Source organism: Salvelinus namaycush, chromosome 37 (genome assembly GCF_016432855.1).
Source record: "Salvelinus namaycush isolate Seneca chromosome 37, SaNama_1.0, whole genome shotgun sequence".
In the NCBI taxonomy this organism is placed as follows: Eukaryota; Metazoa; Chordata; class Actinopteri; order Salmoniformes; family Salmonidae; genus Salvelinus; species Salvelinus namaycush.
In genome coordinates, this window is record NC_052343.1 from 3,511,178 (window position 1) to 3,533,983 (window position 22,806).

The 22,806-nt window shown below is 43.1% G+C and overlaps 1 protein-coding gene across 1 annotated transcript in view; it reads left to right on the top strand.

Moving 5' to 3' along the window:
• The first annotated feature begins 10,643 nt into the window (after positions 1-10,643).
• The window catches only part of LOC120031406 (kelch-like protein 32), a 39,657-nt gene continuing 27,494 nt past the window's right edge, over positions 10,644-22,806 (top strand). Inside the window, exon 1 of the mRNA XM_038977144.1 lies at positions 10,644-10,762. The gene's annotated coding sequence lies outside the window, so the exon portion shown is untranslated. The remainder of the gene's footprint in view (positions 10,763-22,806) is intronic.

Here is a 22,806-nt window from a genome sequence, read left to right on the forward strand (position 1 = left end):
GGGCCGGCAGCCTTGCGAGGGTTAACACGTTAAAATGTTTTACTTAGTCTCTATACTGACGCTTTGCTTGTTTGATTGCCTTACGGAGGGAATAACTACACTGTTTGTATTCGGTCATGTTTCCAGTTGCCTTGCCATGATTAAATGCGGTGGGTCGTGCTTTCAGTTTTGCGCGAATGCTGCCATCAATCCACGGTTTCTGGTTAGGGAAAGTTTTAGTAGTCACAGTGGGTACAACATCTCCTATACACTTCCTTATAAACTCGCTCACCAAGTCAGCGTATACGTCAATGTTATTGTCTGAGGCTACCCGGAAGGAGGGGAGCAACAATATGGAGCCATGGTCAGATTTGCAAAAAGGAGGGCGGGGGAGGGCCTGGTATGCATTGCGGAAGTTAGAGTAGCAGTGGTCGAGTGTGTTACTGGCTCATGTACTGCAATCGATATGCTGATAGAGTTTAGGTAGCCTGTTCTCAGATTAGCTTTGTTAAAATCCCCAGCTACAATAAATGCGGCCTCAGGATATATGGTTTCCAGTTTGCAAAAAGTCCAGTGACGTTCCTTGATGGCTGTCTTGGTATCCGCTTGCGGGGGAATATACACGCCTGTGATGATATTTGAGGAGAGATCTTTTGGGAGATAATATGGTCGGCATTTGATTGTGAGGAATTCTAGGTCAGGTGAACAAAAGGACTTGAGTTCTTGTATGTTGTTACAATTACACCATGAGTCGTTAATCATGAAACATACACCCCCGACCTTCTTCTTACTAGAGAGATGTTTGTTCCTGTTGGCGCGATGCACTGAAAATCCTGTTGGCTGTACGGACTCCGACATCATGTCCCCAGCAGGCCATGTTTCCGTGGAACAGAGTACTTTACAATCCCGGATATCTCTTTGGAAAGCAAATCTTGCCCTAATTTGGTCGACTTTGTTAACTAGCGACAGGAAATTAGCGAGTAATATACTCGGAAGCAGTGGGTGGTGTGTGTGCATCCGAAGCCTCACTAGAAGACCGCTCCGGCACCCTCTCCTCCGACGGTGTTGTTTTGGGTCGGCCTCTGGAATCAATTCAAATGCCCTGGGAAGTGCAGACAAAGGACCGCTTTGGGAAAGTATTTCTGGTTGTAGTGCTGGTTGTGCTGGTAAGTTGACGTCTCTCTGATATCCAATAGTTCTTCCCGGCTGTATGTAATAACACGTACGTTTTTTTGGCTAACAATGTAAGAAATAATACATAAAAAACTAGATACTAAGGGACTTGAAGCGAAGCTGCCACCTCTATGGTGCCATCTTTTGAAATGCATTCCAGGTGACTACCTCATGAAGCTGGTTGAGACAATGCCAAGAGTGTGCAAAACTGTAAAGGGTGGCTACTTTGATGAATCTCAAATATAAAACATATTTAGATTTGTTTAAAACTTTTTTGGTTACTACATGACTCCCTATGTGTTAGTTCATAGTTTTGATGTCTTCACTATTATTCTACAATCTAGAAAATAGTAAAAAATTAAGAATAAGTAGCTGTGTCCAAACTTTTGACTGGTACTGTAGCTTAACATATAAACAGTGAGTTAGTAAGTTCAGCTATTCTCTGCTTCAGATAACAGATCTCCATAATGCCAGGCCCATGGATGCATTGGTGATGCATGTCATATGATAAGCTACTAAAGGGATTCAGATAGCTGATATACTGAAACAGAGTGACAATGAAATAAAACTAGACAAAAAAGAAATGTTCATTTGAGAATACAACACAGAAACACAGAATATTAGAGCTAGAACAGAACCCGTATTTATTGCAGGATTGTGATATCTGATTAATCAACATCGACACTAGTTCATTTTGAATAATAGTTTAACAATTAAATCAAGTTTAAACACTTCACTTCTAAGAATCAACATTTCATCACTACAAAATTTACAAATAAGCTAACTTGTACACTACCGTTCAAAAGTCTGGGGTCACTTAGAAATGTCCTTGTTTTCCATGAAAACATACATGAAATGAGTTGCAAAATGATTAGGAAATATAGTCACGACGTTGACAAGGTTATAAATAATGATTTTTTTATTGAAATAAGTGTCCTTCAAACTTTGCTTTCGTCAAAGAATCCTCCATTTGCAGCAATTACAGCCTTGCAGACCTTTGGCATTCTAGTTGTCAATTTGTTGAGGTAATCTGAAGAGATTTCACCCCATGCTTCTTGAAGCACCTCCCACAAGTTGGATTGGCTTTATGGGCACTTCTTACGTACCATACGGTCAAGCTGCTCCCACAACAGCTCAATAGGGTTGAGATCCTGTGACTGTGCTGGCCACTCCATTATAGACAGAATACCAGCTGACTGCTTCTTCCCTAAATAGTTCTTGCATAGTTTGACGCTGTGCTTTGGGTCATTGTCCTGTTGTAGGAGGAAATTGGCTCCAATTAAGCGCCATTCACAGGGTATGGCATGGCATTGCAAAATGGAGTTACAGCATTCCTTCTTCAAGATCCCTTTTTACCCTGTACAAATCTCCCACTTTACCACCACCAAAGCACCCTCAGACCATCACGTTGCCTCCACAGACAGATGGCGTCAAGCACTCCTCCAGCATCTTTTAATTTTTTCTGCGTCTCACAAATGTTCTTCTTTGTGATCCGAACACCTCAGACTTAGATTCGTCTGTCCATAACACTTTTTTTCCAATCTTCCTCTGTCCAGTGTCTGTGCTTTTTTGCCCATCTTAATCGTTTATTTTTATTGGCCAGTCTGAGATATGTTCTTTTCTTTGCAATTCTGCCTAGAAGGCCAGCATCCCGGAGTCGCCTCTTCACTGTTGACGTTGTTTTGCGAGTACTATTTAATGAAGCTGCCAGTTGAGGATTTGTAAGGCGTCTGTTTCTCAATGTACTTGTCTAATGTACTTGTCCTCTTGCTCAGTTGTGCACTGGGGCCTCCCATTCCTCTTTCTATTCTGGTTAGAGCCAGTTTGCGCTGTTCTGTGAAGGGAGTTGTACACAGCATTGTACGAGATCTTCAGTTTCTTGGCAATTTCTCGCATGGAATAGCCTTCATTTCTCAGAACAAGAATAGACTGACGAGTTTCAGAAGAAAGTTCTTTGTTTCTGGCCATTTTGAGCCTGCAATCGAACCCACAAATGCTGATGCACCAGATACTCAACTAGTCTAAAGAAGGCCAGTTTGATAGCTTTTTTAATCAGAACAACAGTTTTCAGCTGTGCTAACATAATTGCAAAAGGGTTTTCTAATGATCAGTTAGCCTTTTAGATGATAAACTTGGATTAGATAACACAATGTGCCATTGGAACACATGAGTGATGGTTGCTGATAATGGGTCTCTGTGCGCCTATGTAGATATTCAAGCGCACAATGATGCCACAAGGGACAAGACCCGTAATCATCTGCACAATACACGTGGCACGAAAGCCAAAACAACACAGCACAGGTACTTACACAACCAACGAACATTGGAACAATAATCGACAGCCCAATGGTGCAACAAAGGGCACATTTATCCAAATACAATCAGTCGGAATGGGGACCAGGTGTCCGTAATGACACAGTTCCAGAGGGATCCGTGATAGTACCCCCCCACCTGACGTGCTGCACTAACAGCGCAACGACACCGGCCCCGAGGACGATCACAGGAACGCAATGCGGGTCGATCAGGACCCGATACAGAGTCGTCGGACGGGCCAGTTGCCGCTGCTGTCGAACGGACCAGTTGTGGCGGCATCGGACGGGCCAGTTGCCACTGCTGAAATTGCGGTGGTGCCGGACGGACCAGTCGCAATGGCGTCGGACGGACCGGTTGTGGCGGCGTCGGACGGGCCAGTTGCAGCTGCTGAAGTTGCGGCGGAGCTGGACGGGCCTGTCGCAGCATCGTCGGACGGGCCATTCCCGCTGTCTCCCTGGTCGATTATTGGTTGATTATTCTGTCACGTTGGTATAAAGGATCGGGAGACAGGCGCAGGAATGCATAATAGGGGTTTTTATTGACCCAAATTACAGCGTGCCACGTAAAGGCACAGGGACGAAGACAAAACAAACACGTATACAAAACACAGGGTTGAGACCCAAACAAAAGAGGGAGGAGTACCTCGAATAAATACACAAGCGCACAATGATACCACACGGGACGAGACCTGTAATAATCTGCGCAATACACGTGGCATGAAAGCCAAAACAGCACAGCCCAGGTACTCACTCACACAACCAACGGACATTGGAACAATAATCGACAGCCCAATGGTGAAACAAAGGGCGCATTTATACAAATACAATCAGTGGGAATGGGGACCAGGTGTGTGTAATGACACAGTTCCGGAGGGATCCGTGACAGACATTTCTAAGTGACCTTAAACTTTTGAACGGTAGTGTATGTAAAGATGTGTAGTAAGTAGGCTAGTATTACTAAAGCATCATTTTAGGTGAACAAAAAAAACTCCATACCAGCAGTGGCCAACCTTGCTCCACTGATGCCTGATCTACTGGGTGAGCAATCAATCAATCAATCAATCAATCAATCAATCGATCAGTCAAATGTATTTATAAAGCCATTTTTTAAAAACGTTTTTTATTGAACCTTTATTTAACTAAGCAAGTCAGTTAAGAACAAATTCTTATTTACAACGACGGCCTACCAAAAGGCAAAAGGCCTCCTGTGGGGATGGGGGTTGGATGATAAAATAAAAAATAAAAATATAGGACAACACACACATTACGACAAGAGAGGCACCACAACACTACATAAAGAGAGACCTAAGACAACAACATAGCATGGCAGAGACACATGAAAACACAGCATGGCAGCAACACAACATGACAACAACATGGTGGCAACACAACATGGCAGCAGCACACCATGGTAGCAGCACAAAACATGGTACAAACATTATTGAGCACAGACAACAGCACAAAGGGCAAGAAGGTGGAGACAACAATACATCATGCGAAGCAGCCACAACTATCAGTAAGAGTGTCCGTGATTGAGTCTTTCATGTTAGCACATGTTGTATACAAAAATAGGAGGGAGCATGCGGTGGTGTAGATCTTTGTGGGCTATTCTCAGCCTTGTCTCAGGTAGTAAATTGGTGGTCTGTTGATATCACTCTAGTGGTATGGGGTCTGTGCTTTTGCAAAGTGGGTGGGGTTATATGATGTCTGGTTGGCCCTTTCCGGGGGTATCGTCAGACGGCACCACAGTGTCCCTCCCCCCCCCCCCCCCCCCCCCCCCCCGTCTCAGCCACCAGTATCTATGCTAGGGGCTAGGGTCCGACTGTTGTATCTGTTGTAATTCTCCTGTCTTATCTGGTGGCCTCTGTGAATTTAAGTATGCTCCCTCAAATTCTCTCTCTCTCCCTCTCTCCCTCCACTCCCAGAGGTCCTGAGCCCTAGGACCATGCCTCATGAATACCTGGCCTGATGACTCCTAGCTGGCCCCAGTCCACCTGTTCGTGCTGCTGCTCCAGTTTCAATTGTTCTGCCTGCGGCTATGGAACCCTGACCTGTTCACCGGACGTGCTACCTGTCCCAGACCTGCTGTTTTCAACTCGCTCTCTCTCTTTCTACCGTACCTGCTGTCCCGACCATCTTTAATGCTCGGCTATGAAAAGCCAACTGAGGTACTGACCTGTTGCACCCTCTACAACTACTGCGATTAGTATTTGACCCTGCTGGTCATCTATTAAACTTCTCAACATCTTGAAGAATGATCTGGAATTAATGGCTATGTACTCTTTTAATCTCTACCCGGCACAGTCAGAAGAGGACTGGCCACCCCTCAGAGCCTGGTTCCTCTCTAGGTTTCTTCCTAGGGAGTTTTTCCTAGCCACCGTGTTTCTATATCTGCATTGCTTGCTGTTTGGGGTTTTAGCCTGGGTTTCTGTATAGCACGTTGACATCTACTGATGTGAACAAGAATTTGTTCTTAATTAACTGACTTGCTTAGTTAAAGGTTCAATAAAACATAAATTAAAAAAAACATAAGTAGACCTACACATACCGCATAACCCATGGCATATACAGTATGTCCTGAATAAAAAGCGTTATGTTTGGGTTAAAAACCAATAAAACACATCACTCAGTACCACTCTTTTTATTTTCAAGCATGGCGGTGGCTGCATCATGTTATGGGATGCTTGTCATTGGCAAGGAATAGGGAGTTTTTAATGGAATAAAAAAATGCGTAGGCAAAATTGTACAGGAAAAACGGGTTCAGTCTGCATTCCAACAGACACTGGGAGACAAACTCACCTTTCAGCAGGACAATAAACGTAAACACAGGGCCAAATATAGAACGACACTGAACGTTCCTGAGTGGCCTAGGTACAGTTTTGACTTAAATCGTCTTGAAAATCTATGGCAAGACTTGAAAATATATGTCTAGCAATGATCAACAACCAACTTGACAGAGCTTGAAGAATTTTTTAAAGAATAATGTTCAAATATTGGAGTCAGCCAAGGGTTATGAATACATTCTGAAGGCACTGTATTTGGTTCAAATATATTTAACAGTATGTATGATTTGATTATTTATGGTCAATATATTTATATATGAATAATACATTTTTTAAATATATATATATATATATATATATATATAACTATATATACATTGTTCATAATATATGGTGATATACAGTTGAAGTCAGAAGTTTACATACACTTAGGTTGGAGTCATAAAACTCGTTTTTCAACCACTCCACAAATTTCTTGTTAACAAACTATAGTTTTGGCAAGTCGGTTAGGACATCTACGTTGTGCATGACACAAGTAATTTTTCCAACAACTGTTTACAGACAGATTATTTCACTTATATCACAATTCCAGTGGGTCAGAAGTTTACATACACTAAGATGACTGTGCCTTTAAACAGCTTGGAGAATTCCAGAAAATGATGTCACGGCTTTAGAAGCTTCTGATAGGCTAATTGACATCATTTGAGTCAATTGGAGGTGTAACTGTGGATGTATTTCAAGGCCTACCTTCATACTCAGTGCCTCTTTGCTTGACATCATGGGATAATCAAACGAAATCAGCCAAGACGTCAGAAAAAAATTGTAGACCTCCACAAGTCTAGTTCATCATTGGGAGCAATTTCTAAACGCCTGAAGGTACCACGTTCATCTGTACAAACAATAGTAAGCCAGTAAATACACCATGGGACCACGCAGCCGTCATACCGCTCAGGAAGTAGATGCGTTCTGTCTTCTAGAGATGAACGTACTTTGGTGCGAAAAGTGCAAATCACTCCCAGAACAACAGCAAAGGACCTTGTGAATATGCTGGAGGAAACAGGTGCAAAAGTATCTATATATCTATATCCACAGTAAAACGAGTCCTATATCAACATAACCTGAAAGGCCGCTCAGCAAGGAAGAAGCCACTGCTCCAAAACCGCCATAAAAAGCCAGACTACGGTTTGCAACTGCACATGGGGACAAGATCGTACTTTTTGGAGAAATGTCCTCTGGTCTGATGAAACAAAAATAGAACTGTTTGGCCACAATGACCATCGTTATGTTTGGAGGAAAAAGGAGAATGCTTGCAAGCTGAAGAACACCATCCCAACCGTGAAGCACAGGGGTGGCAGCATCATGTTGTGGGGGTGTTTTGCTGCAGCACTTCACAAAATAGATGGCATCATGAGGCAGGAAAATTATGTGGATATATTGAAGCAACATCTCAAGACATCAGTCAGGAAGTTAAAGCTTGGTCGCAAATGGGTCTTCCAAAAGACCCAGAGCATCCTTCCAAAGTTGTGGCAAAATGGCTTAAGGACAACAAAGTCAAGGTATTGGAGTGGCCATCACAAAGCGCTGACTTCAATCCTATAGAAAATTGGTGTGCAGAACTGAAAAAGTGTGTGCGTGCAAAGAGGCCTACAAACCTGACTCAGTTACACCAGCTCTGTCAGGAGGAATGGGCCAAAATTCCCCCAACTTATTGTGAGAAGCTTGTGGTAGGCTACCCAAAACGTTTGACCCAAGTTAAACAATTTAAAGGCAATGCTATCAAATATTAATTGTGTATGTAAACTTCTGAGCCACTGGGAATGTGATGAAAGAAATAAAATCTGAAAGAAATCATTCTCTCTACTATTATTCTGACATTTCACATTCTTAAAATAAAGTGGTGTTCCTAACTGACCTAAGACAGGGAATTTTTACTAGGATTAAATGTCAGGAATTGTGAAAAACTGAGTTTAAATGTATTTGGCTAACGTGTATGTAAACTTCCGACTTCAACTGTATGTACAAGAAATGTAATTAAATGCATGTCAAATGCAATGGAAGTTGGTAGGTTATGTGAATTACAGGTTAGGATAACTAAATTGGCAGGTAAGGATAATTAACGTAGCAGGTTAAGTTAATTAACGTGCCAGGTTATGTGAATTCATGTGGCATGTTAGAATAATTAGATAAAGGTTAGGGTAAAGCTACAATGCACCCCGACCAAATCAGGTAGCCTGACCTAACCAGGTTGTGACAAATAATCATGAACATCAAATTGATACTAACAATGCAGATTCCTTAACCTCCTGTGTCCATTTTCAGACTCACAAGTTGACAGGTACCCTGTGGATAATGCAGAGACAGAGTCAGTAAAACAATTCCACACCAGATGAAGAATAAGGGGTTAATGTTCAGGAACTAGCTAGCTAAATTATTTGAAAGACTAACTTACATTGGCTGGGGTCTGTCCATAGTGAGTTAATATTTTTCCCTGCAGTGGATCCTTATTATTTTTAGCTATAAATAATCTAGCTAGCTAGCCTAGCTACAGTGCATTCTAAAAGTATTCAGACCCCTTGACTTTTTCCACATTTTGTTTAGTTACAGCCTTATTTTAAAATGGATTAAATTGTTTTTCCCTCATCAATCTACACACAACACCACATAATGACAAAGCAAAAACAGGTTTTTAGATATTTTTGCAAATGCGTTAAAATAAAAAACTGATATCAGTTTACTTTGTTGAAGCACCATTGGCAGTCATTACAGCCTCGAGTCTTCTTCGGTATGACGCTACAAGCTTGGCACACCTGTATTTGGGGAGTTTCTCCCATTCTTCTCTGCAGATCCTCTCAAGCTCTGTCAGGTTGGTTGGGGAGCGTCGCTGCACAGCTATTTTCAGGTCTCTCCAGAGATGTTCGATCGGGTTCAAGTCCAGGCTCTGGCTGGGCCACTCAAGGACATTCAGAGACTTGTCCCAAAGCCAATCCTGCATTGTCTTGGTTTTGTGCTTAGGGTCGTTGTCCTGTTGGAAGGTGAACCTTGCCCCAGTCTGAGGTCCTGAGCGCTCTGGACAGGTTTTAATCTATGATCTCTCTGTACTTTGCTCTGTTCATCTTTCCCTCGATCCTGACTAGTCTCCCTGCTGCCACCACCATACTTCACCGTAGGAATGGTATTGGCCAGGTGATGAGCGGTGCCTGGTTTTCTCTGGACGTGAGGCTTGGCATTCAGGCCAAAGAGTTCAATCTTGGTTTCATCAGACCAGGGAATCTTGTTTCTCATGGTCTGAGAGTCCTTTAGGTGCCTTTTGGCAAACTCCAAGCAGGCTTTCATGTGCCTTTTACTGAGGGTGGCTTCCGTCTGGCCACTCTACCAAAAAGCCTGATTGGTAGAGTGCTGCAGAGATGGTTGTCCTTCTGGAAGGTTCTCCCATCTCCACAGAGGAACTTTGGAGCTCTGTCAGAGTGACCATCAGGTTCTTGGTCACCTCCCTGACCAAGGCCCTCCCCCCCGATTGCTCAGTTTGGCCAGGAGGCCAGTTCTAGGCTGGGTGGTCAGCTCATTCTCCAAACACATAGTTCTAGGCTAAATAAGTAAATGGGTTGACATTATTTTGGAGACAAAATAAACCGGTAATTAGCATAGGCCTTACTATTCAAACATACTGCAGTGAACGTTGTATTGGACATAAAGACTTACCAATTTCGATAGGCCCCGTTTCTTAGCCTGGTTTCCAGTCTGTTTCTGCTCTCTTGCCAACTCTTTATGGAATATTTAGCTTCACAATGACAACGGAGTAGGCTAGAGGACCACAATGGAAACAACTCGACTAACCTGTATCCTCTGTACATAGCCTCCTTATTGGTATGTCATTTTCTTAATTTTTTTACTTTAGTTAATTTAGTAAATATTTTCCTAACTGTATTTCTTGAACTGCATTGTTGGTTAAGGGCTTGTAGTAGGCATTTCACACCTGTTGTATTCGGCACTTTTGACAAATACAATTTGATTTTAAGTATTTACTTTTTTTGTGTATATAATCATTCCCAATGTAGGTATATGTATCTGCCTGGTTTAACATTTCATGTATTTTAAATGGTAAAATCAAATAAAAAAATCGATTCAAATCAAGAGCGCAAACTGGGATCATGCCACCCATTTCTCGATTGGGCCCATAGACTATCACTAGCCTATAAAATATAACGGCTAAGCCCCATAACCTACTTGACGTACACATACAGCAATTCTACCACTTGATGGCGCTGTGTACCACATGACCGAATGCATGTGACCATATCAAGAGGCGGGGTTTGAATGTGACAATTTAGCTAATACAATGTAACCATCTCAAGTGTCCAAGACAACCGCCTGTAAAACCGCAGACCAACTTGTTTACCAGCACTCGTTTCAACTGCTCACCACAAATGCAACCGAAACGGATTTCTAATGGGAGAAAACAGATTGTCAACAAAACGGAACCGCTGAGGGGACAGGGCCAGAGAACAGTCATATGAGGTGCGTAGCTCGTTGGGTGTGCAACATCAGGAGAATCTTACTGCATACATGGTTTGGATGGTTATTAAATGCGAGAAGTGTATATTTATACCGGGAAATATGTTTTGGGTTCAAATCGGAGACTAGGTTTATGCGGTCAGGACACTTTGGTGAGACCGGGGTTTATCCCAAATACCCCGTGTTTTTCTTTCTCCTCCGCCGAACGATCCGCTGCCTTGTTGCTAGGAAACGTTTGACAGCTCTGATATTTAAGAGGGAATGACCAAGGCCTGCGGACTCCTCGGCTGAAACAGGCTCAAGCGGCACTGATTAAATACTCACCACCGTCGGCCTGCGTCTATCTAATCTACCGCGCGTACTTCTCATGCGATGTCAATTGTAGACTACGTTATCCACGTATAAACATGGCCATATCATGTTAACCATCAAACATCGTTCAATTCGCGAGTCATGTATGGACATTATGTTTGGCAATAAAATATGGTTCAGCAAAGTAGGTTAGCATATATCAAGCCTAGGCTACTTATCCAAAGCTTGAAAAACGAGAAGTGGCATTTTCACTGGAGCAGCATTAAAGGCAGGAATTGGACAGGACAGATGTGTAATGTGATATCCCGTCACTCTCTCTCGTTCTCTTGGTGCCTATGGTCATGCATCTGAAGGTCACTCCGTAAACCAGTGGTGTAGAAAGAAATCTATTGATGGCAGGGCCAGCAAAAATGTAGGTGGGCCAAAATTGAGGCACTCAGATAATCATTAAATTATCACAAATGCATAGCGTATCCTACCTTGATGTACTCGATCGCACACAACAAACCATCCAACATGTGATTTCACGTTACAGACCAAATAGTATTGGAGGCCTTTGTAAATCCATGACTCTTGCATTTAATATGATTTAACAATGATTTGATGGCAATGAGAGGACATGTAGCTCCTGCAATGCAGCATGAGGCAGCCAAAATCACTAAATCCTGTTGCCACATGGAGATGTGCCCTTCCACATTATTCAGAGCTACAAAGCTGAGCTCTCTTGGACAATGTTTACCTAAAGAACAATCACTGTGATATTCACCCCCAGCTGATGTACGACCTAGTACACTTGAAAAAAAAACAGGTGTCAACGTCTTTGCTAGGAAACTGAAAGAAACTGCTCTGGGACAAAGCAAAAACCAAAATAAGAGGAAGTCTGCCACACATCCTCCAAGATCATGACCATCAGCCACCCAGAGAGACCGGCACCACTCTACCCTACACAATCGGGCCCCATTCCAGAGTGGACAGCATCCCTTACCTCACTACCCACCCATGCTAACAGGAAAACACCCTAGTCAGAAGAGACCAGCAGCCCAGCTAGACATCTATGCAGAAGTGTCACGAAGAATAGAGCACCCTGCGGCAGCTGAACTCAACCAGATAAGGCATCTGCTGAACATTATCTGCAATAAAATCCTAAATAGAATTTGTTATTATGAGAAATACAATCATTAGAAATACACCCTATTATAATTATTTCAGTGTTATATAAGCTACCCAGGAAAGGGTTAAAGTTAGCTTATACATATATACATGAGGATAAATAACAAGAAAAACGGGCTAACTGAATAAAATAAAATAAAGAACCCTAAGAAAAAGCAAAGCTAAAAAGGTGTCTCTCTTAAATCTGTCCACAGTTTCAGCCCCCATCAGATTCTCTGGCAGGCTATTCCAGAGGCTGGGTGCAAAGGGCTACCTTTCCATGCCTCTTGGTCCTATGCTTTGGGATAGCTAACATGCCAGTGCCAGAGGACCTGAGCTACCTACTGGGTACAAAACTCAAAAGCATGACTGATACAGTGGGGCAAAAAAGTATTTAGTCAGCCACCAATTGTGCAAGTTCTCCCACTTAAAAAGATGAGAGAGGCCTGTAATTTTCATCATAGGTACACTTCAACTATGACAGACAAAATGAGAAAAAGAAATCCAGAAAATCACATTGTAGGATTTGTAATGAATTTATTTGCAAATTATGGTGGAAAATAAGTATTTGGTCACCTACAAACAAGCAAGATTTCTGGCTCTCACAGACCTGTAACTTCTTCTTTAAGAGGCTCCTCTGTCTTCCACTCGTTACCTGTATTAATGGCACCTGTTTGAACTTGTTATCAGTATAAAAGACACCTGTCCACAACCTCAAACAGTCACACTCCAAACTCCACTATGGCCAAGACCAAAGAGCTGTCAAAGGACACCAGAAACAAAATTGTAGACCTGCACCAGGCTGGGAAGACTGAATCTGCAATAGGTAAGCAGCTTGGTTTGAAGAAATCAACTGTGGGAGCAATTATTAGGAAATGGAAGACATACAAGACCACTGATAATCTCCCTCGATCTGGGGCTCCACGCAAGATCTCACCCCGTGGGGTCAAAATGATCACAAGAACGGTGAGCAAAAATCCCAGAACCACACGGGGGGACCTAGTGAATGACCTGCAGAGAGCTGGGACCAAAGTAACAAAGCCTACCATCAGTAACACACTACGCCGCCAGGGACTCAAATCCTGCAGTGCCAGACGTGTCCCCCTGCTTAAGCCAGTACATGTCCAGGCCCGTCTGAAGTTTGCTAGAGAGCATTTGGATAATCCAGAAGAAGATTGGGAGAATGTCATATGGTCAGATGAAACCAAAATAGAACTTTTTGGTAAAAACTCAACTCGTCGTGTTTGAAGGACAAAGAATGCTGAGTTGCATCCAAAGAACACCATACCTACTGTGAAGCATGGGGGTGGAAACATCATGCTTTGGGGCTGTTTTTCTGCAAAGGGACCAGGACGACTGATCCGTGTAAAGGAAAGAATGAATGGGGCCATGTATCGTGAGATTTTGAGTGAAAACCTCCTTCCATCAGCAAGGGCATTGAAGATGAAACGTGGCTGGGTCTTTCAGCATGACAATGATCCCAAACACACCGCCCGGGCAACGAAGGAGTGGCTTCGTAAGAAGCATTTCAAGGTCCTGGAGTGGCCTAGCCAGTCTCCAGATCTCAACCCCACAGAAAGTCTTTGGAGGGAGTTGAATGTCCGTGTTGCCCAGCAACAGCCCCAAAACATCACTGCTCTAGAGGAGATCTGCATGGAGGAATGGGCCAAAATACCAGCAACAGTGTGTGAAAACCTTGTGAAGACTTACAGAAAACGTTTGACCTCTGCCATTGCCAACCAAGGGTATATAACAAAGTATTGAGATCAACTTTTGTTATTGACCAAATACTTATTTTCCACCATAATTTGCAAATAAATTCATTAAAAATCCTACAATATGATTTTCTGGATTTTTTCCCCTAATTTTGTCTGACATAGTTGAAGTGTACCTATGATGAAAATTACAGGCCTCTCTCATCTTTTTAAGTGGGATAACTTGCACAATTGGTGGCTGACTAAATACTTTTTTTGCCCCACTGTATGTATTGGGGTGCACAATTGTGGGTTGATTTAAAAACCAATGGAATAATCTTAAAATGTATTCTAAACTGCACAGGCAGCCAGTGCAGAGACTTTGAAACCGGTGTAATGTCTATAGCATTCTGTATGTTTTGCAGTTAACCAATGGCTTTCTTGGTTAGACCAGACAGGAGAGCATTAAAGTAGTCAAGCCTGCTGGTAATAAAATCATGGATGAGTCTCTCTGTATCAGCCTGAGCTAGAAATGGCTCTGGTGACACAGAAATGTAAAGTTGTGTATCGTCTAGGTAGCAGTGAAAATCAATGCCATGCTTTCTGATAACGCTGCCAAGGGGAACATACAGTTGAAGTCGGAAGTTTACATAGCTTAGCCAACTCCATTTAAATTCAGTTTTTCACAATTCCTGACATTTAATCCTAGTAAAAATTCCCTGTCTTAGGTCAGTTAGGATCACCACTTTATTTTAAGAATGTGAAATGTCAGAATAATAGCAGATTGATTGATTTCAGCTTTTATTTCTTTCATCACATTCCCAGTGGGTCAGAAGTTTACATACACTCAATTAGTATTTGGTAGAATTGCCTTTTAAATTATTTGACTTGGGTCAAACGTTTCAGGTAGCCTTCCACAAGCTTCCCACAATAAGTTGGATGAATGTTGGCCCATTCCTCCTTACAGAGTTGGTGTCACTGAGTCAGGTTTGTAGGCCTCCTTGCTCGCACACACTTTTTCAGTTCTGCCCACATATTTTCTATAGGATTGAGAACAGGGCTTTGTGATGGCCACTCCAATACCTTGCCTTTGTTGTCCTTAAGCCATTTTGCCACAACTTTGGAAGTATGCTTGGGGTCATTGTCCATTTGGAAGACCTATTTGCGACCAAGCTTTAACTTCCTGACTGATGTCTTGAGATGTTGCTTCAATATATCCACATAATTTTCCTGCCTCATGATGCCATCTATTTTGTGAAGTGCACCAGTCCCTCCTGCAGCAAAACACCCCCACAACATGATGCTGCCACCCCCGTGCTTCACGGTTAGGATGGTGTTCTTCGGCTTGCAAGCGTTCTCATTTTTCCTCCAAACATAAGTGGTCATTATGACCAAACAGTTCTATTTTTGTTTTGTCAGACCAGAGGACATTTCTCTAAACAGTACGATCTTTGTCCCCATGTGCAGTTGCAAACCGTAGCCTGGCTTTTTTATGGTGGTTTTGGAGCAGTGGCTTCTTCCTTGCTGAGCGGCCTTTCAGGTTATGTCGATATATGACTTGTTTTACTGTGGATATAGATATTTTGTACCTGTTTCCTCCAGCATCTTCACAAGGTCCTTTGCTGTTGTTCTGTGATTGATTTGCGCTTTTTGTACCAAAGTACGTTCATCTCTAGAAGACAGAACTCATCTCCTTCCTGAGCGGTATAACGGCTGCGTGGTCCCATGGTGTTTATACTTGCGTACTATTGTTTGTACAGATGAACGTGGTACCTTCAGGCATTTGGAAATTGCTCCCAATGATGAACCAGACTTGTGGAGGTCTACAATCTTTTTTCTGAGGTCTTGGCTGATTTCTTTTGATTTTTCTCATGATGTCAAGCAAAGAGGCACTGAGTTTGAAGGTAGGCCTTGAAATACATCCACAGGTACACCTCCAATTGACTCAAATGATGTCAATTAGCCTATCAGAAGCTTCTAAAGCCATGACATACTTTTCTGGAATTTTCCAAGCTGTTTTAAAAGGTTAAAGGCACAGTCAACTTAGTGTATGTAAACTTCTGACCCACTGGAATTGTGAAAGTGAAATAATCTGTCTGTTAACAATTGTTGGACAAATTACTTGCACAAAGTAGATGTCCTAACCGACTTGCCAAATCTATAGTTTGTTAACGACATTTGTGGAGTGGTTGAAAAACGAGTTTTAATGACTCCAACCTAAGTGTATGTAAACTTCTGACTTCAACTGTGTGTGTGTGTGTGTGTGTGTGTGTGTGTGAACAGTACCGGATCCAAAAATGAACCTTGTGGAACGCCACATGTGATATCTATTTTCTTTGAGTTTTGTTCACCTAGGGTGGCAAACTCTCGACCTGTTAAATAGGTCCTAAACCAATTTAAAACTGGACCAGAGAGGCCAACCCACCTCTCCATTCTGTCCGGAAGAACATCATGGTTAACTGTGTTGAATGCCGCACCTAAATCCAAGAATACAAGGACAGAGAGCTGTTTGGCATCTGTGTTGGCTCTAGGATCATTTACCACTTTAACTAAGGCTGTCTGTGCTGTGGTGGGCACGGAAATCAGATATGATTATTTTTTGAATACAGTTGGCACTTAAATCATTTCGCTGTTTGAAAACCAATTTCTTCAGAATTTTGAAGGTTTGAGATTGGACCTGAATAATCTAGATGACTTTTCTTCAGAAGGAGTTTCATCATAGCAGTTTTTAGTGCAGTGGGGAAAGTTCCTGTGAACAGGGAGTGATTAACAATAGCTTGCACTTCTTCAGATATGCAATTAAAAACTGTTTTGAAGGTGGTGGGGATAGGATCAAGAAGGCAGGTAGAAGGCTTAAATTGTGATATGACTTTCCTGAGTATGTCTGTGTCAAGCAGGGAAAATAACTCCATTGTGCCTTTGCGTGGTAGGCTGCCTTGTGCCTTTCTGCAATTTCTCTTTAATTGATTTGTTTCCTCACTCAGACAAGGGGTTCTCAATTTCGATGTGGCCTTTTTTCAACCTTACTATAGCTATGGCATCAATGGTTGCCCTTAATTTGCTATTAAAGTTATCAACTAAATTATCACAAGAGGAAGGCAGAATAGGTGATGTATTGTTCATACGCTCAATAAAATCTGTAGCAACTTCAGAGGTAAGATAGCATTTCTTAATGATGCGTTCAGTATTACACTGTGCTATGGGCAACAAGGTAGTGAACAATCCCCAGTGGTGATCAGAGAAAGCAACATCATCAATAGAGGATATGTCAATAGAAAGCCCCTTGGTAATAACCAGGTCCAGAGTATGGCCACTGTTATGGGTGGGCCAGGTAACTTGTTGGATAAAGTCCATAGAGCTCAAAAGATTTATAAATTCAATGGCCTTGAGGTCAGTCTCTTTGTCAACATGAATATTAAAATCGCCCAACACAATTTTATCATAGTACTCAAGGACAATAGTTCAGAGAAATCAGTAAAGAAATTAGGGCAGTACTTTGGTGGCCTATAGAGGGTTATGGCCAGCACTGGTGACTGACATTTAAACAGTATAGCATGATGCTCAAAAGACCCAAAGCCAAAATGAAATGTAAAAAAAAATAGAGGCTGTCCCCCGACCCTTTTCCCTTTTCTGATAGTGTAAAAAGCTCTAGTCCGGGTGGGAGGCTGCAATAAGAGTGGAACTACAGTCTGAAGACAGCCATGTTTTTGTGAGGAACATGCAATCAACTTTGCACTCAGTAATGAGGTCATTCACGAGAAAGAGAAATCACTAGTAAAACCTAACATTTAAAAGCTCCATATTCAATGAGTGTAGGCCACTCTGCCCCTGGAAAGGTAACCAATGGAATAACAACCAAATTATGAACATTACAGCCACGTTTTCTGTCAGTCTCTAATCGATCAGAATGGTAGGATATGACAATTTGTATAAACTCACTGGAAGGCAGCGTTAGAGGAACATAATTTAGGTTACTCACAATAACCATAGTGCCATTTCTACAGGAGTTATGCTTTCCAAGTTCTGTGGTTTATTCTGACCGGGAGGACTGGAGCACTACCAGACCCTGTCAGTCGGTCTCGAAAACAGTTTGGGATGTTACTGGAAGTAATCCTGGAACCCCTGCGGTTAGGATGAGTCCCGTCTCTTTTTTAAAAAACTGCTGATTGCTTTCACAGCAAATCAAAGTTGTCACAAAAGGAGACATTCCTGTCATTGCAAAGTTTTCCTTCAGGTACTCGTTTAGAGCAACGAGTCGGCTGAAATGTTCCGAATCCCTCCGATAGCACGGGAGGGGGCAGGAGATAATTATTCTCTTTCCTGTGCTAGCGAGGTGTTTAAAAAAAATTATATTTGTAGTCCTCCCTCAGATCGCCTAAAGCGAAGGTCGTTAAAACCTACGTGAATGGGCCTCCCGAGTGGCGCAGCGGTCTAAGGCACTGCATCGGCGTTACCATAGCCTGGGGTTTGATCCCAGGCTGTGCCATTACCGACCGTGACCGGGAGTCCCATAGGGTGGCGCACAATTGGCCCAGCGGCGTCCGGGTTCGGTGAGGGTTTGACCGGGGGAGCTTTACTTGGCTCATCGCGCTCTAGCAACTCCTTGTGGCAAGCCTGGGCGCCTGCAGGATGACCCCGTCGTCAGTTGAACGGTGTTTCCTCCGACACATTGGTGCAGCTGGCTTCCGGGATAAGCGAGCAGGTGTTAAGAGGCGCAGTTTGGCGGGTCACGCTTCGCAGGACGCATCACTCGACTTTCGCCTGTCCCGAGCCCGTTGGGGAGTTGCAGCAATGAGACAAGATCGTGATCACGAAATTCCAATGGTATCGGAAAACACCAGGAAAGTGGAAGATGGCCCAAGACCCTTCTGTCTTGAGTCAGCAACCTCCTGAACTGTGGTGGCCATGAGGAAGGGTGCCACTAGGCGGCCACCGGCTGGTGGTATACTCCCAGGAGCCGTGCTGACTCCCGGGGCTGGTAGGTCCGTCTCAAGCGGGCCAAAACTGTTTGATAGCTGGATTGGATCTTCTCGGATAGATGAAGGGTAGCCAGACTGCCTTTCCTATCCCCTATGCCTTCCGAGTGTCCAGTCTCCTGTGAGCTGCGGAGTTGAGCTTAACATCTGTCTGTTGGATTGGGGCATATCAACTCCACCCGACTCATCAACAGCTTTGCTATAGGATACATTTATAACTGAGATTCGGTTTGCCTGGGCTACAGCAAGGTTGTGTACTTAGAAAGCAGGTTATCCTTTTCTCGCAGCCCAGCGAGCAGTCGGAGGATCTCTTCCCTAAGCTGCTTGATGGTGGTGCATTTACCATCACCATCATTAAGTTTGCTGATGATACAACAGTGGTAGGCCTGATCACCGACAACGACGAGACAGCCTATAGGGAGGAGGTCAGAGACTTGGCCGTGTGGTGCCAGGACAACAACCTCCCCCTCAATGTGATCAAGACAAAGTAGATGATTCTGGACTACAGGAAAAGGAGGACCGAGCACGTCCTGATTCTCATCAACGGGGCTGTAGTGGAGCAGGTTGAGAGCTTCAAGTTCCTTGATGTCCACATCACCAACAAACTAACATGGTCCAAGCACACCAAGACAGTTGTGAAGAGGGCACAACAAAACCTATTCCCCATCAGGAGACTGAAAAGATTTGGCATGGGTCCTCAGATCCTCAAAAGGTTCTACAGCTGCACCATCGAGAGCATCCTGACTGGTTGCATCACTGCCTGGTATGGCAACTGCTCGGCCTCCGACCGCAAAGCACTACAGAGGGTAGTGTGTATGGCCCAGTACATAACTGGGGCCAATCTTCCTGTCATCCAGGACCTCTATTACCAGGCAGTGTCAGAGGAAGGCCCTAAAAATTGTCAAAGACTCCAGCCACCCTAGTCATAGACTGTTCTCTCTGCTAACGCACGGCAAGCGGTATCGTAGCGCCAAGTCTAGGTCCAAGTTGCTTCTAAACATCTTTTACCCGCAAGCCATAAGACTCCTGAACAGCTAATCAAATGGCTACCCAGACTATTTGCATTGCCTCTACGCTGCTGCTACTCTGTTATTATCTATGCATAGTCACTTTAATAACTCTACCTACATGTATATATTACCTCAATTACATTGACTTTGTACCGGTACCCTCTATATATAGCCCCGCTATTGTTATTTACTGCTGCTCTTTTAATTATTTGTTATTCTTCTTACTTTTTTGTGTTCGTATTTTCTTAAAACTGCATTGTTGGTTAAGGGCTTGTAAGTAAGCATTTCACTGTTGAATGTTGTATTCAGCGCATGTGACACATTTGATTTGATTTAGTGCTGACAAATCCCCGTCCAGTTTTCAGTTACACCTCGTCTTCATCTTGTGATTGTGTGGAAATCATCTCACACCTGAAGCGTTTGTGCCCAGCCGTGGATAAAGACACCAGTGGGTTAGCACTGCTAGCGTTAGCCTGCTTCGTTTTCATGACGGCTAGCAACTAACTGCTACTTAACAGGAATCCGGGAACACAAACATGCGGTCCCAGCCTTAAAGGCTAACCGCGTCGCGGAATCCACAGCAATAACTTTAGCTATGATTTTAAAAGAAAACTATTTCATAAAAACAACAAATCGAGTGTAGACAGTACACTGTTCTGTTGCGTGCACTGATTATGTATGTAGCCTCAAAGAAAGTTCATGAAATTAGTAATTTGCTAATCTTAGGTAATATCAATATTTAGTATTAGACATTTCTGAGACTCACTTTTACAGCACCTTCGATGATACAGCAGTAGGAATACAAGGATATAACATCTATAAAATGTCTACGGGGGAGATGTTGCTGTATATATATTCAGAGCCATATTCCTGTAAAGCTCAGAGAGGATCTCATGACAAATTAAGTAGAAGTGCTGTGGTTGCAGGTTCACCAGCCTCATCTGAAGCCTCTTCTTTTAGGGTGCTGCTATAGGCCACCAAGTGCACCAAGCGCTCAAGAGGAACTGTGACTTATACCTGTAACATGACCCAGGTTATCACTCAACCAATTAGAGTCTATTCTAATAGTGTTGGATCTGTGATATGATCAAGCGGATATCTTCACCAATGCAACAGGGCTTTGCTCCAAAGTGGGCGATAGTGCACAAGTTCAAACACCACAGGGAACAGTTTCTGAGGAATGGGCATTCAGTGGCTCCAGGAGAGGGTGATGGACTCTCTCAAACACCTGACCCACTCCTGTGCCCTCAGACCCAGCTCCACTGGGACACGCCTCACCTGTGTCTAGTGGGACACCAGGAGTACTGCGCAGATCACAGCGTAGTCACAAGGCTCCAGACAGACCGACGCTATAGTTGAGACTAGGAGACTCATGGGGTTAGTTTTTGAAAAGCAGACATAGTTGAAAGAAAAAGGTCTTACCTTTGTTTGTTTACCGTTGCAGTAGCGCTAGCATGAGTTCTAAAGTATTGTGAAGAAAAGAAGAGGAAGCACGGTTGTTGTTGACTTGTATGCTTCATTTCAGTCCCCCTGTGAGGAAAATACATTAAGGGGAGTGTCTTGTTATGGGGTGGACACTATATAAATATTTCCTACTGAATAGGTGGTGTACTTAACTGAAGTATAGTAGTATTACTATTCATGGGAGCATGGTTATTATGGACATTGCTGTTTATCTGGCTGTGATGTCATCACCCAGAGTTGGCACAGCATTAACAGGACAGTACCTCATGTTGAGTTGGGTATATCGCTCTCTGGTTTTCTACCGTTTGTACATGGCTGTACCCCATTATTTTGTTGTTTGCAATGAACATTGAAATGCGTGTGGATAATCTTTGTAAATTATGCTGCATACATTTTTTAGTACCATTCCCCAGATCGGTGCCTCGACAAAATCCTGTCTCGGAGCTCGAAGGACAATTGCTTCGACCTCATGGCTTGGTTTTTGCTGATGATTTTTTTTTTAAATTTAACCTTTAGGCTGGACAAAGTTGAACTACTGTTTAACGGATGCCCTGCCTCTCTTTTCTCCACACCCCGAATTTTTTTTTATTATACTAAAAATAAGAAATCTGATGTGTTCTCCTTTGGCCAATATATGCGGCTCTTTGTTTATAATGCACTGTCCAATCTCCCTTGAGGCTTTCCCAAGTTGACCAAACGGCCTCCGATCACGCGCTCAGATCATGTTCGAGCCTCGGATTGGACAGTGAAACACACACGCTCGCACCTGCAGGCCACGTGCAGATGTTTCATTTCTCTCTCATGCTGTCAAGGCTGAATCCAGCCCAATTCCTACTATTTGTGTCGAGGTTAAACGTGGGACGTCCCTCATTATAAACAAACAGTCGGTTAAATTCATGTTTATTGCATCATTTTCAGGTTAGAAGCGATATAATAGACGAAAACAACAGTGTAATTTAATCAATTGACTGGCCAAAGATCAGGGCATTCATCGGCAAATACGCAGTGCAAGCTGATAGTATTTTGGACAACCAAATGAAAGTAAAAATGATTGATGAAATCGAAGTGTGTCAGCTGTATGGTGATTTGCGATTCATAACTTACATTTTACCGGTACTACCAGTAATAGTAGTAGGCCAAACGATAACCACGACGGAATGCGTTTGAAGTGATGATGCGCCGCCGAGCACAGCTAGCGTGTCCAGCAAAGTACATCGCCAGTGGAACGCACTGCTGATCAGAAGGTGGGGGCTTTTCATGGTAGCCAGACGAGACAAACGAAGGAGGATGCGGTGAGCGAAGTTACTGGGCTCGAATTTAGTTACGCTTGCTGACTATAGATTGATGATTCTAATGGTGCATGTTATAAGCATTTTTTTGTTGTTGATGATGATAGAGTATAACCTAAGGCTGGATTTATGTATTTTTTTTCTCCAATGCTA